Below are 14,061 nucleotides of genomic sequence, written 5' to 3' on the forward strand. Positions count from 1 at the left end.
TAAATTGGACCTGTAAGGAATTATGTAAAATTTGCTGAACCTATAAGACATTTTGCTTCAATGGTACTGACTATATTTGTTAGTTATAATTTAAAAATAATATGTTATTAATATTTTAAATTGTTAAAATAGAATATATCAGTTCAATATGGTAATAAATGATGTGGAATCTTCCTATAGATTTTCTTACAGATCTGTAGAGGTTCGACAAATTTAGCCATTCATAAGAGGTTGGCTAAATTTATAGAACAGCTGAGCATGGTTGGAGTTGAGTTTTTGGAGCTGTTGGCTAAATTTTTTTATTTTAAGTATGCCAACTCACCTTTTAGCCAAGGATTTTAGATGGTTGGAGATGCTCTGATGAGTATTTGTACCTATTGAATTAATGATGTAAAAAGTTTCGTGATGCAACAAAATTTAAGTATTTACCTGATTTAAAATTAGAGTAAATCTTGACATGCATCCTTATACACTACAAATATATTATTATTATAGTATCACATCCGTAGTATCTAAATATTTTGATTCAAGCCGGCCTAAATTTTGGTTCTCAAAAAATCAGATTTTGTATTTTGCTTGTAACAACCAAGTTACTACTGTGTAGGGGAGTACAAAGCAAACTCTAATAATTAATAGAATCAATTTGATTAAAACTTCGTTTGTTATTGTGGTTGCTAATTAATAGAGTCGTTCCTACTAAAGTTTCATTTATCATTATCATTGTTAAAAACATTAACTTTTATTAAAATATACTTGAAATTGTTTGATAAATTTTAAAACATTTTTTCTAAACATGCTGCTTCTAAGAAAAGCAGATCCTAATATTTCTGGAATAATTTTCAGTGTTTGTCGGAAATAATCATAAATTTCATTACCAAAACTCAGCAAAAATATTATTTTTTACATTATAAAATATACAAATGTAAAAAACAATTATCAGATATTTATTTAATTATTACCACATCAATTTTTTTATGAGCATTTTTCCTAACAGTAGAGCACTCCAAACAAATGCAATATGAAAGACCAGAAGTAGTACAATAAAACTAACAGAGCCAACGATAAATTAATAAACATGAAGAGTTTCAGAATCTAGATCAGACTGTATATATCCTGAGTGAATTGCCAACAGAAATGCTATACAATAATCAGTTTCAGTGTATTCTTTGCGCTCTGCATCTACTGGTTTACGACACTTTAAGTTTGCTTAGGGTTTTCGATAGTCAGGGCAAATTTGCCGTGATAATTGTTTGAGATATACATTATGTCATGATTTGAAAACGAGCCTAATGCCACATTTAGACCGCTCAATTTCGTACACGACACGAATGAATGACACGAATTGTCAGGTCTAGTCACATCCCGTTCATTGGAGCTGCCAAGGCAACACGGAGGCTGAATCGGTCAAGGCAGAATGCATGTACCCAAAATTACGAAGCACCTGGTTATCACCAAAGTTCAAGGCCTTCTCCATGGCTTCCTTGCAAGAATCACCAACATACTTTGCATTGTGGTCGCCACTGCACGGCGGACACCCTGTAAAATGCGTTATAAATGGCCTCCTCCCTGTCTCTTTCCAAATCCACCGTGATGTGCTAGAAATAATACTTTTAAATCGCAAGCGCACGATCACCGTTTTAATATTTAAGATTCGATCCACAGGGATTAAATTATTTTTCACAAATCTTTAATAATTAATCTAGGCGAATTAAAAACTTAATTTTGAAATTTTGGGATTTATAGAAATTACTCTAAACTTAAACTAAAATTAAAACCACCCATTCATAATTTAAAAAGAACTAAATTCGAGCATGATCATTTGTTAATCTACCTGGCCAAATAACAAACATTCAAAATAATTCAACCAAGTAAATCAGAGCAGAACCCAGCTTTCGAAAACAAAATTTACCAGCTAGACTCGATGCAGACTCAGTTAACCACAGAAAACAAAGCACTCGACTAAACTGCTAACCTCGAAATCGACCAAACAAACATCTGAAACAATGACTCAGTACAAACAGAAACTACTCGGAAAATAAGCAAAACTCGACTCAAACTACACGGCAAAATCAAACGCAAACAGCAGCTAAAACTGACTCAGAACTCGCAACAAAAACGAAGCAAAACCCAAACTCGGACGAGGGTTTGAGACTCGGAACTCGATGTAAACACAAACCCAGCTGCAGAACTCAAGAACGACAAGCAAAATGAGGCAAATCAGTGACACAAACGAACTAAAACCTGACTCAAAACCATGACTTCAGCAACCAATTACTCGGTACGAAATCGACACAAATAGCACCTAGACAAGCAACTGAACTCGGAGCTTGCGACTAAAAACAACACAGTAAACAACTCGAGCAGAAAACTCAGTAATGGCAGACGACTAAATCCCCCGAAAACTATCAAACCCAGTACTCATCAATACAAAGCAACAGACTCGATAATGAACTGAAACCCAGAAAACAAAAGGGACGAAACAATTAGAACACAAAACAACAAACTACAGCAGACTCGGCGAATAAAAAGTAAAACAGGGGAGATGCGTTTTGTTTTAATAAAAAGAAAGAAACAGGGGAGGGTTTTAAATCAAACAGGGGATAGTTGTTAAAAACTAAATGAGAGGCAGAGCAAATCTATTCACTAAAATGGACCGGTAAACAAGTATAATATTTTATAAACATATAGGAAAAATCGACTGTAACATTAACCTTAATATAGTGTAAACTTCAAATCTAAAGCCAAACCCTCACACAAATTATATTTTGTGTAAGAATTTGCTAACTTTCTAAAAATTAAATCTAAATATAAAGAGAGTTACAACTAATTAATGGCTCCTTCCAATCTACAAACAAATTTGAACTTTATGTAGTTAGAGGAAGATTTCATAGCCATAGGAAAAACAAAGCACAAAAATATAAGAACAAGGATGAAATCTTGCATTAAAATATTAAAGTGTTTACAAAATGAGAAGAGAGCATACAAATTGAAACTAGATCTAGACTAGAAAAGTGAGGCTACCCTAATATTGTAGTGAACTAAAAATAGAAAATCCTAGGTAGGTTGAAACATGACGGGGAGATGTGTATTTATAGGGGGAAATTAGGGTAGAGGGAGAGGGGGGGGGGGGGGGGGTTGTAGGTGTCCCATCTAGATGTTTCCTTGAGAATATTCCCCTATGATCCTTTTCTTCCCATCTTTTTCTCCTTTTTGCTTTATTTTTTTATTTCTTCAAGCTTTTGCAATTTTCCTAAAAAAAAGACAAATAAACAAATAAATAAGTGAGAACAAGCAATAATTAGGCATTTAAAATATACAAAAATATGCACTTATCACACCGTCTCTTAAATACTGCTCCCACACCTCACCATAGCTCTCACTCACCACCTCTGCATGCTTCCTCTGTAAAATCCCTGCCCCCTTCTCCAAATCTCTGTACTTTCCTGTTATGTTTTCGAACCTACTCACCATATAAGCCCAATAGCATTGGAAAAAAAATACTCATTTTCAATGTACACTTTGTCAGCCCATTTCTCCTTCTATTCTAGTAATATGTAAACTAAAGCTGATTGATCATCTGATATCGGATACTCCATGTCTGTAAATGTTGATTGTAAAATTTCACCCCATTTTTCGTAATCTGGATATCCAGGTCCCATACTAGCCCATGCCTCGATGAAGTCCATAGACCGTTGACATTTTCTGAGTAGCAAGACTCCAGCATTAAGCCTGTACTAGCTCCGTTTCTCGTAGTGAAGAAAACAGTGATTGATTCATTCATTCATTCAAACCAATATTCACAGATACACACCACACAATGTTAGCTCATCACTCTGTCTTTCTCACAGTTTATAGTCCCACAGTGATGAACAAACTTGTAACTAACTTTCCAGTCTATTTACAATTGTAGCCTCGCTTCTTATACTGAAATTACAATATCATCCATTCCTTTTACTCCCCCTCAAGCTTGCAGTGAGTCTGACCAGGATCAGAGCATACTCCAAGCTTGTTCATGAGGTATAAATGCTGCTTTGCACTTAATTGCTTGGTAAACATATCAGCTATCTGCGCATAAGAAGGCACATGATATGTCACAATCTCTCCTGCAGTAATTTTGTCTCGTATAAAATGACAGTCGATCTCCACGTGCTTTGTCCTTTCATGTAGCACTGGATTGGCTGCAATGGCAAGCGCTGCTTGATTATCACAATTGAGTAATGCCGGTGGTAGCTTCTGAATGCCCATATCCTTCAATAAAGCCGTCAACCATGTTATTTCACAACTAGCCAATGCCATGGTCTGGTATTCTGCCTCCGCACTCGATCTTGCAACCACAGTTTGCTTCTTCGTTTTCCATGAAATTGGAGAATCTCCCAGCATTATGGAATACCCAGATGTAGATCTCCTTGAAAAACTACAGCTTGCCCAATCAGAATCGCAGTATCTTGTCAGCTTTGCTGCAGACGTGCTAGCCAACAAAATTCCTTGTCCTGGATTTAGTGCCAAGTATTTTAGTAGCCTTTTCACTGCCTGCATATGATCCGAGGTTGGTTTTTGCATGTACTGAGTCAGTATGTGCACAACATATACAATGTCGGGCCTGGTCACTGTTAGGTAAATCAGTTTACCAAGTAACCTCTGATATGGCTGTGGATTTGGGAGCACTTCCCCTTTGTCTGGAGCCAACTTAAGATGTGTTTCCATATGCAACTTACTAACCACGGAAGCTATATGATATTCTTTGAGTAGATCCAAAACATACTTCTTCTGTGATACAAAGAATCCAACAGCTGATCTATTCACCTCCAAACCCAGAAAGTATTTCACTTCTCCCAAGTCTTTCATGTGAAACGTGTTAGATAACACTGATTTCAGCAAGTTGATATGCACCTCTGAATTTCCTGCAATCAGTAGATCATCTACGTACACAAGTATCAAAGTAATCACAGCACCTGATGTCTTTGTGAATAGACTATAGTCAGCTCTTGATTGCTCATATTCATCATTTCTTAGTGTATCCGACAATTTGCTGAACCAGCACCTCAGTGCCTCTTTCAGTCTGTATAAACTCTTAACGAGTTTACACACTTGTCTACCCTGTTCTTTTTATGCTACTGAGTGGTTCAATGTCTCCCCCTGAGCTGCATAGGCTATTCGACTACCGAACCCATGATAGCCCTGTGGAAATTCCATATACACTTCTTCATGTAAGTCACCATGCAAAAACGCATTGGTGACGTCCATTTGAACAACCAGCCAATTTTGTAACGCAGCAACAGCTAGAAGTGTACGAACCGTAGCCATTTTTGCAACCGGAGCAAAGGTATCCCCATAATCGATGCCAAGCGTCTGTTTGCAACCCAGAATGACTAACCTGCTTTTGAATCGATCAATAGATCCATCAGGTTTAAACTTTGTTTTAAACAGCCATTTACAATCTATGGCAGTCTTTCCAAGAGCCAGAGAAGTGATTTCCCAAGTGCCATTTCGTTCGAGAGCATCTAATTCACAGTTCATAGCATCCACCCAATGCTTATGCTGCACAGCTTGTTTAAACGAAACAGGATCATCATTAGATGTCACTGAGTCAAGGAAACAAGAAAAACCAGATGTGATTTCTTGATCAATCATAGTAAAAATCATGTTTGCATTAGCATGAGCAGCTGTTGAAGAATGATAATAAGACATCCAAAGAGGGGCTGTTTTGATTCGAGCTGATTTTCTGATAGGCAGAGTTGTTGTGGAATTAGATGTCTGAGACTCAGTTGTAATTGACTCAGTCTCATTTGAAGTTGTATTTGCAGTTGTAGTATCTGGAAGATAATCAAAACAATAATCAAACTGCACAGTAGACGTAGAATCAGGCATAGCTACTGGTAAAGGGGCCATGTATGGCACTGCATCACCAGATTGTGTGTTGAAAGGAAAGATATGCTCCTTAAACAGAACATCCCGAGATATAAAAGCAGTCTTGTCAATGAGACAAAGTAGTCGATATCCTTTGTGTGCAGAAGGGTATCCAATGAAGACACACGGAATTCCTCGTGCTGCAAACTTGTCAGTAGTGACCTGATTGTTTGATGCAAACGCAAGACAGCCAAATGCTTTAATATCATCATAATCAGGTGACTGGTGATGAAGTGTTTCAAAAGGAGACACATTGTTCAACACAGATGAAGGCAATCGATTAATGAGATATACAGAGGTCAAGAGACTCCCCCCAGTGCACAATGTCCAATCCTGACTGAAACTTTAAGGCCTGTGGCATTTCTAAGATGTACCTATACCGACGCTCAACTCTGGCATTTTGTTGCGGTTTATGAGCACAGGACATCTGTAGAAATATTCCAGAAGCAAAGTAAAATTCTAGGCATGATTTGTCTTGAAATTCCAACGCATTATCAGTCCTCAAAATTTTGACAGACTTATCAAAATGATTTTGAGTATACTGGAAGAAATGTTGTAAGCTTGACAGAAATTCATTTTTGTATTGCAGGAGGTAAACCCAGATCATACGTGTGCAGTCATCCACAAGCGTAAGAAAGTACCTGTATTTTGATCTAGTAGCCACACGGTAAGGCCCCCAAATATCTGCATGTAACAATGCAAATGGAACCTTGGCATGTGAACTACTCTTTGTGAATGACAGTTTGGTAAAACGAGCTAGAGGACAAGTAAGACATTCTGGAACAGATTTCATTCCAATTTTGTCCTTCAAATGTGAAATCAACTGGAGTTTGTGCAGTGGTGCATGACCCATACGGTTGTGCCACAAAACACGCTCAGCCACTTTAATTGGTTTATGAGAGCTTTGTGTATGATGACACTCCTTCAAAGTTACATCAGGAAGGAAATACAATCCATTCCGTTGAACACCAACCGCTCGTATGTCTTTAGAAGTAGATGATAGAATCATGCATTTATCAGATGTAAACTTCACTTCACAGCCATTGTCTTGGGCTAGTTTATTGATAGACAAAAGGTTGTGATTAAATGAGGGAACATACAGAACTCCAAGCAAACGCAAGCCATTGTTCATTGTCACCTCTCCAACATGAGTGATCGAAGCCACAACACCAGTTGGTAATTTGATTGTGCTAGGCTGAGGCACAACTTTGACATTAGTCAGCAAGGCTAGAGAGGATGTCATATGATCCGTCGCTCCAGAATCTAAAATCCACTCATCTGTGTGTTTGCCAGTAGTATTACACATCACCATTCCAGAAAATGGACTGTCAATTTCCACTTCACCAAGACTAGTTGCTGTCTCAGAATTCAGACCTGTAGGTAACAATTTCAGCAGCTGTTCAAGTTGTTTTGGAGTAAATGTGACATTCTCATTCTCAGCAGAGACAGGTACAGATTGTGCACTGATTGCCATTTTGACACCACCTCCAAATTTCTGAGCAGGACCTGTTTTATTCTTATTATGCCATTTTGGATAACCTATTATGTTCCAACATTTTTCTTTGAGATGACCTCTTTTTCCACATTCTGAGCAGACAACACTCTTATCACTTTGCTGATGTCGACTGTACATTGCTACAATCTTAGGCTTCGATTGAGAAGAAGATAGATTATCTCGTTGAGATTGTTCCTGTTGTATTATAGAACATGCTGTTTCCACACTAGGTAAGGGCGACATCATGAGAATTTGACTACGCTTTGAACTGTACTCATCATCTAATCCGTTCAAGAACTGAAATAGTCTAGATTCTTGTTTCTGAGTCTCAAGAACGCGCATGAATTCAGCAATTTCAGCAGTAATAGTACTAATCACAGGCATCACAGACATTGCTTCTAGTTCTTCCCAAATAGTACTAATCTCAGTGAAATAATCAACCAGAGATCGATGATTTTGTTGCATATGAAATAGATCTCTAGCTAATTTATACTTTCGAGATCCGTTTGTGACTTGAAACCTAGTGCTTAACAACTTCCAGATTTCACTAGCAGAATTCACAAACAATATCGATTTCTTAATTGACTCTGAGATATTGTTATGCAACCAGGAAATTACCATATTATTGCAAGTATCCCACTGAATTGCATCCGTCACGCTTCGTATTTCAGTTCCGAGAACAAAACCTAATTTGCGCTTTGAAGCAAGTTGAATCTCCATTGATCGCCTCCAAGATCGATAATCTCCAGGTCCTTGTAGCTTCGGAACATTAATCGAAGTCGGTCCATCACTAGGATGAAGGAACAGTGGATTTTGCATATTCGAAAATGTGAATCTCGTCGCCATTTCTGCACTCACACAGTGAAATCACACAGTGAATCACGCAATTGCAGAGCGATGAATGTTTGTGCGATGTGAAACGATTCAATCAAATCGATTCTCTGAGTAATTCAATCAAATTGATGCTCGAGATTTCGATCTTTGATCAATCTGCTATATCTACACTTTATTGAACACTAATGCTTGTGTTTCTTGAGAATTTCCTATATGAACGTAATGATCAAGCACCGCTCTGATACCATGAAGAAAACAGTGATTGATTGATTCATTCATTCAAACCAATATTCACAAATACACACCACACAATGTTAGCTAACCACTCTGTCTTTCTCATAGTTTATAGTGCCACAATAATGAACAAACTTGTAACTAACTTTCTAGTCTATTTACAATTGTAGCCTCGCTTCTTATACTGAAATTACAATATCAACCATTCCTTTTACGTAGATCATACCAGGCCAGCCATCCACAACAAGATTGTAGTCCTTGTACTTGTCTAATGGAAGCCTGAAGTCCATGTCTGTGATCACAGCATCCGAATCAACCCACCAAATCCACTCTGCTTCAGGATGAGCTAGTATGGCAGCTCGTATGATCGGTGTTTTAGCCCAATAGGAGTCCATCTTGGGATGCAGGATTGCATTGTTGTAAAAAATGTCATATCCATGAATTCTGCAGTAGTCCACCTTGTTCTTAAAAAACCGCAATTGGAAGAAATCACCGATAGGATTGTGACATGGAAATGGTTGTGATCCTGTCAACATAAGTACGCGATCCTCTGCAGCATAGAAAGGATGATGCTTGAGCCAGAACCTTCTCTTGTCATCCCAATTTTGCAGAGGACTTCCAATGGAATAGTTGAGTTTTGCGTCATCATAAAACGTCTTATTAGGTGAGTCGTGGCGTCTGTTAGCAGAGTCCATGGTGCAATTCAGCGTTGAAGGCGGACTAGAGTGGAGCTTGGAAAGTGATTCGAGAGAGAAACATGGAGAAAAGCCCCACCAAAGAGCCCAAGCTGTAAGAAGAGAGACATGAACCAGTGTTAGCAGACCACAAGGCAACCTTTGCTTAAAAAGTGACCTTGTTTTTGCATGTTTTGCAATGTGTCTCCTCTGAATTTTCAAAAATTCCATGAATGAAAACTACATGCGTACTTAGTGATGTGTGCTCACCGTCTATATACACATTCTCCCCGCCGCACAGTTTAACCGTTTGACTAATCTTATTTTTTAAAAATAAGGATTTATTTCTCCAAAAATCAGATATAACTTTACTTTTTTATGAATAAATCCTTATTTCTTACTAATAACAAATATAAAACAACTCCTATAACATTTATCTCAAAAAAATTATAAAAATATACAATTTTTTCAAAACATAAGCCCTTAAATTCTCAGATAAAAGCTTGTCCAAACACTTTCATCAACTGATATAAATCGTTTGTTCGACTCGATTGTTTTTTAGATGTCGTATGACTTTTCATTATGAATAATATCTCTTACAAAAAATTGATATAGGATAGTAAAGGTGAACATGGTTCAACGTTAAGTTAACATTCCAATTGATCTTCAAATAAAAATAAATATATATTTTATAAATGATAATTTTTAGTCAAAAATCAGTACAAAACTTGATTTTAAGCCGATTATAAGATTTAACTTTCTATATTTTTAATCTCAACTCTTTTGAAATCTAGTCATTTCTCCCCGGCTATGATTGAATTATATATGCATCTTCGGTATAGAAAAAATGAATTCAACTGGATGCAAAGTTGACAAAATCAATTTAAAAAACTCAACACGGGGTAATATATTTTGGAAAATATTATATTCAGAGCACATTTGTTATATCCAGAGCAAAAGAAGAATGAAAAGACATAACCACCCCCTGCATATATAATAAAAAGCTCTCGAAAAAATTAATGCAGGGATAGTTTGATCTTTTCATGCTTAATTGCTTTGGAAATAAAAAATGGACTCATTTCCCTATATTTTCTGTCCCATATTTTGGGAAGGGCCTAAATTATTGATGAAACGGACATTTAGCACATGGATTATGGATACCCTCGGAAGAACTGGTGACCTGGAATCGGGCGGCTAAAGTATTAATTTGTGCTAATAATAGGGGTGGCAGTTTCGGGTAACGGTCGTTTCGTGTCAGCAATCGGGTCGATTTCGAGTTGATTTCAGGTCAAGTTAAAATCACTTAAAATTGAATAAAAGTGAAAATTGAAGTTATTAGAAACGAAATTCTAATTTCGGATCATGTCGGGTCCATTTCGTGTCAAACGAGTGATTTTCGGATCACTTTCGGGTTTTGTCTCAATAAATCGGGTTGCGAGTTCTGATCGGGTTCGGATCGTGTCTGATATTGCCAGCCCCGTATAAAACGGGCAAAGAAGAGCGTCATTAAGAAAAAGTATCACGTGCAGCTTCCAAGAAGTCGCATGCAGTGCTGAATACTTGGACCTTGAAACTTTGAGTTCCCATAAATCTTGTAGTGTAATTCTTCATGTACAGATAAGCCCGGAATGATCTAAAACGTGCAGTAAAGGTTGACAAAATTTTAAGTGAGATGCTGATTCTCAATTTAAGATTTTTATTACAATTTTCGTTTATTTATATTTATATATACACGAAATATAATTATGATATGATTCTTAAATTCAATTTTGTGTTTGAAATATATTCAATATAAATGAGAGTATTTTTTGATTTTTTTATAATTTATTTTGTGATAAGTATTGAATTGATAATTTACATATATTATTTCAAATTTTTTGCACACCGCATTGTTCTCTCTACATCAAATGGAGGTTGATTGCATCAAAGGGAAATTAGAAGGATGTCAGTGAACACATCCGGAGAACATATGAAATACGGCGTGGAGGCTTACTTTTGCAAGTACAATTTTGCATTTGAGAATATATATGTTAAATAGGTGTTTCTTATTTGTTATTTAGCGAAAAAAAATAAGAGCTTATTTCAGAAAAAAAGTAGAACTATATATATTTTTTTCAACAAATAAGCTATTATTTCCCAAAAACAAGGTTAGCCAAACGGCGAGTTTTATTCATCTTTTTTTCTAAAGAATCAGATTGTAAAATTTTCTAATTCTGATAAGAACCTTAATATCACCTACAACCTATAAATTAATATAGGTGCTTACATTATTTGATTGGTTCTTGTAATCATATATACACTTTTTTTTTTTTTGCAAAATATGAAATTTTGCGTGCAATTTAGTTTGCAAATATAATTATATGTTGGTTATTGTAGTTGCTCCTCTTTAAGGTAAAAAAAGCGCTTTTTAAGGTAAAAAACTTAACATGCTCTTGTTTTAAGATAAAGATATATTATCTACTTTATAGTAATAAGTTTGATTTCATAGATCTTGAGAAATGTATACTTCATTATTTAATTAGTTTAATTATAGTAGATATTATGAAATTTTTTTGTCTCAATTAATTGATAATCTTGTATCATATGTACTCTCTCGACTTCTCTGCATTTATAATAAGATCAAAATGTCATTTATCATCTGATTTTAAGGTTGAACCAAAACATAATCTCTGATCTATCACCTTGCTAGATTCAGCACTTGGAAAAGAGTCGAGTATGTTGAGAAAGGGTATGCTGTTTAATGTGCTAGATACAAAGGTGATTTGGTGGGATGAGCTCTTTTCAATGGCACACATGGTACTCACCCGTGTATGATATTAGCATCCTTGCTGGCATGATATTTGTCCAACGGTTACATGAAGGCCAAATTGTATATATTGTAGATTTTTGTTAGTTTTTTAATTCGAACATGTTTGTGTTATTATACTTTTGTTTGACAATGTATTTTATATAAATTTGTGAAGGATGACTTTTCGAAAAACAATCAAGAAGGAGTTTTCCAAAAGAATCTATGACAAGAGCAAGGGAGCCTCTAGAACTTATCCACTTTGATGTATGTAGGCCTTTAATCCTCCGTCTTTTAGTAAGATTCGTTATTTCTTATTATTCATTGATGATTTTAGCCATTAGATACGGGTGTACTTTTTCAAAGAGAAGTGTAAATTTTCTGAATACTTCGAAAAATTCAAAGCCCAAGTTAAAAAAAGAAGAGCATATCAAATAAAAGTCATTGGTTCGGACCGAGGAGGTGAATTCAATTCAAAGAGTTCTTAAACTTTTGTGAAGATTATAGAATTAGACAACCCGTAATTGTTCGAAGATCACCTTGATAAAATGGAGTCACTGAAAGGAAAAATAGGAGCATAGTTAACATGACCATAAGCATGCGAAAGAGCAAGAATATGTTTCACGAGTGTTAGGTCAAAGCTGTTGATATTGGTGTCCACTTGTCAAATAGATGCCCCACTGAAAGTGGCTGCTGATTAAAGTCCATAACAAGCACAGTATTTCAATGTATATATCTCAGTTTTTATTTCGATTCCATATTGTGTCATTGTGTTATAACAAATATATATATATAGCACACAAAGTATTTTTAATACTGTAATCAAAATTTTATTAAAAGTGTAATAACAATCAATATATACTGTTGATAGAGGAATTTGGTAAATCAACAAACGTGAGCTTCGTTGCCGGAATCAGGTGTTGCGTGGTGATTATATGATGGAAATCCACCGTAGGGTGGTGGTTTTAGGTGTTTAAGGGTGGCTGAGATCAAAAGGATATATTTTTGCTCTCGTGCTCACAACTCTCGATATACCCCCTTGATGTGCCTACGCACCCTATTTATAGGGATCAATCCGTACGTAGTTCTATTGAACCAAGACTCCTAATTTGATCAGGACTAGGCCTCTTGGGGATAAGACAACCTTAAACCGATGACTTATCTCTTCGACGTCTAACGCCTTTAGAGTCTTACTCCAGTTAGAATTAGCCTTGAGGCTAACTACCTGACTCCTAGTCCAAGCATATCACGGATACGGCATTATCCCAACTATGGGTGATAACACTAACAACTACTTTTCGTATCATGGAGGAGTCGTCTGTTAGAGATGTGACCATTCCTTGAGGTGTAAGGATGCGCCCCTACCTCCTAGCGAAGGTTATCACTAAGAGGCAGGGCAATCAAGGAGCCAATGCACACGATCGTCTCAATCTACCGATGAGGGCAACTCACCAGAATACAGGATCCAGACATATTATCGCTCTCCATACCACCCCGGGGGGCCTTCAAGAATCGTGATCACCTCAAGCCCCCACACGAGGGTTAACACGGCAGATAGCAGTATTGAAGATTGCAGACCACGCCGAATGAGCCCGGGTACTTGCCGGATGAGCCCGGCGACTTCCAGATGAGCTTGGTAACTACCAGATGAGCCTGGTAACTACCAGATGAGCCTGGTAACTAGTCTCGTATCCCTCAGAAGGGTCGTCATTCAGACTCACTCCCTCACCTCTCAAATAGAATGTACCCCACTTGCCTTGCTAAAATACTAATTACCCAGGACGGAGATCACTTGTAAACACTGATATATTCATGATAAGAAGATTTCTAGTGTAGTAAGACTCTTCATACACACACATTTTATTTTTGCTATTTTAATCATATATGCACAAACAGAGTAACATATGACTAGTGTAAACTTAATGATGACGAGGTTTAAAATTAAAATCACATAAAGCATCCAAAATCACATGCAAATAATGACAATTAAAATTGAAACATGTCAAACGTGACAAGTTTTACAATGTAACATCCCTCTAACAACTTAACGAAAGATGCCAATTAAAATTTAGGCTAGTCAAGAACGGACAGTTGTATCATGTAACGACATTCGTCCCACCTAACAAATGTTG

The 14,061-nt window shown here is 36.6% G+C and overlaps 1 pseudogene; it reads right to left on the minus strand.

Moving 5' to 3' along the window:
• Window positions 1-40: 40 nt before the first annotated feature.
• LOC108217065 (galactomannan galactosyltransferase 1-like) lies at window positions 41-9,375 on the minus strand (annotated as a pseudogene).
• Window positions 9,376-14,061: the final 4,686 nt, after the last annotated feature.

This window comes from Daucus carota, chromosome 4 (assembly GCF_001625215.2).
Source record: "Daucus carota subsp. sativus chromosome 4, DH1 v3.0, whole genome shotgun sequence".
NCBI lineage: Eukaryota > Viridiplantae > Streptophyta > Magnoliopsida > Apiales > Apiaceae > Daucus > Daucus carota.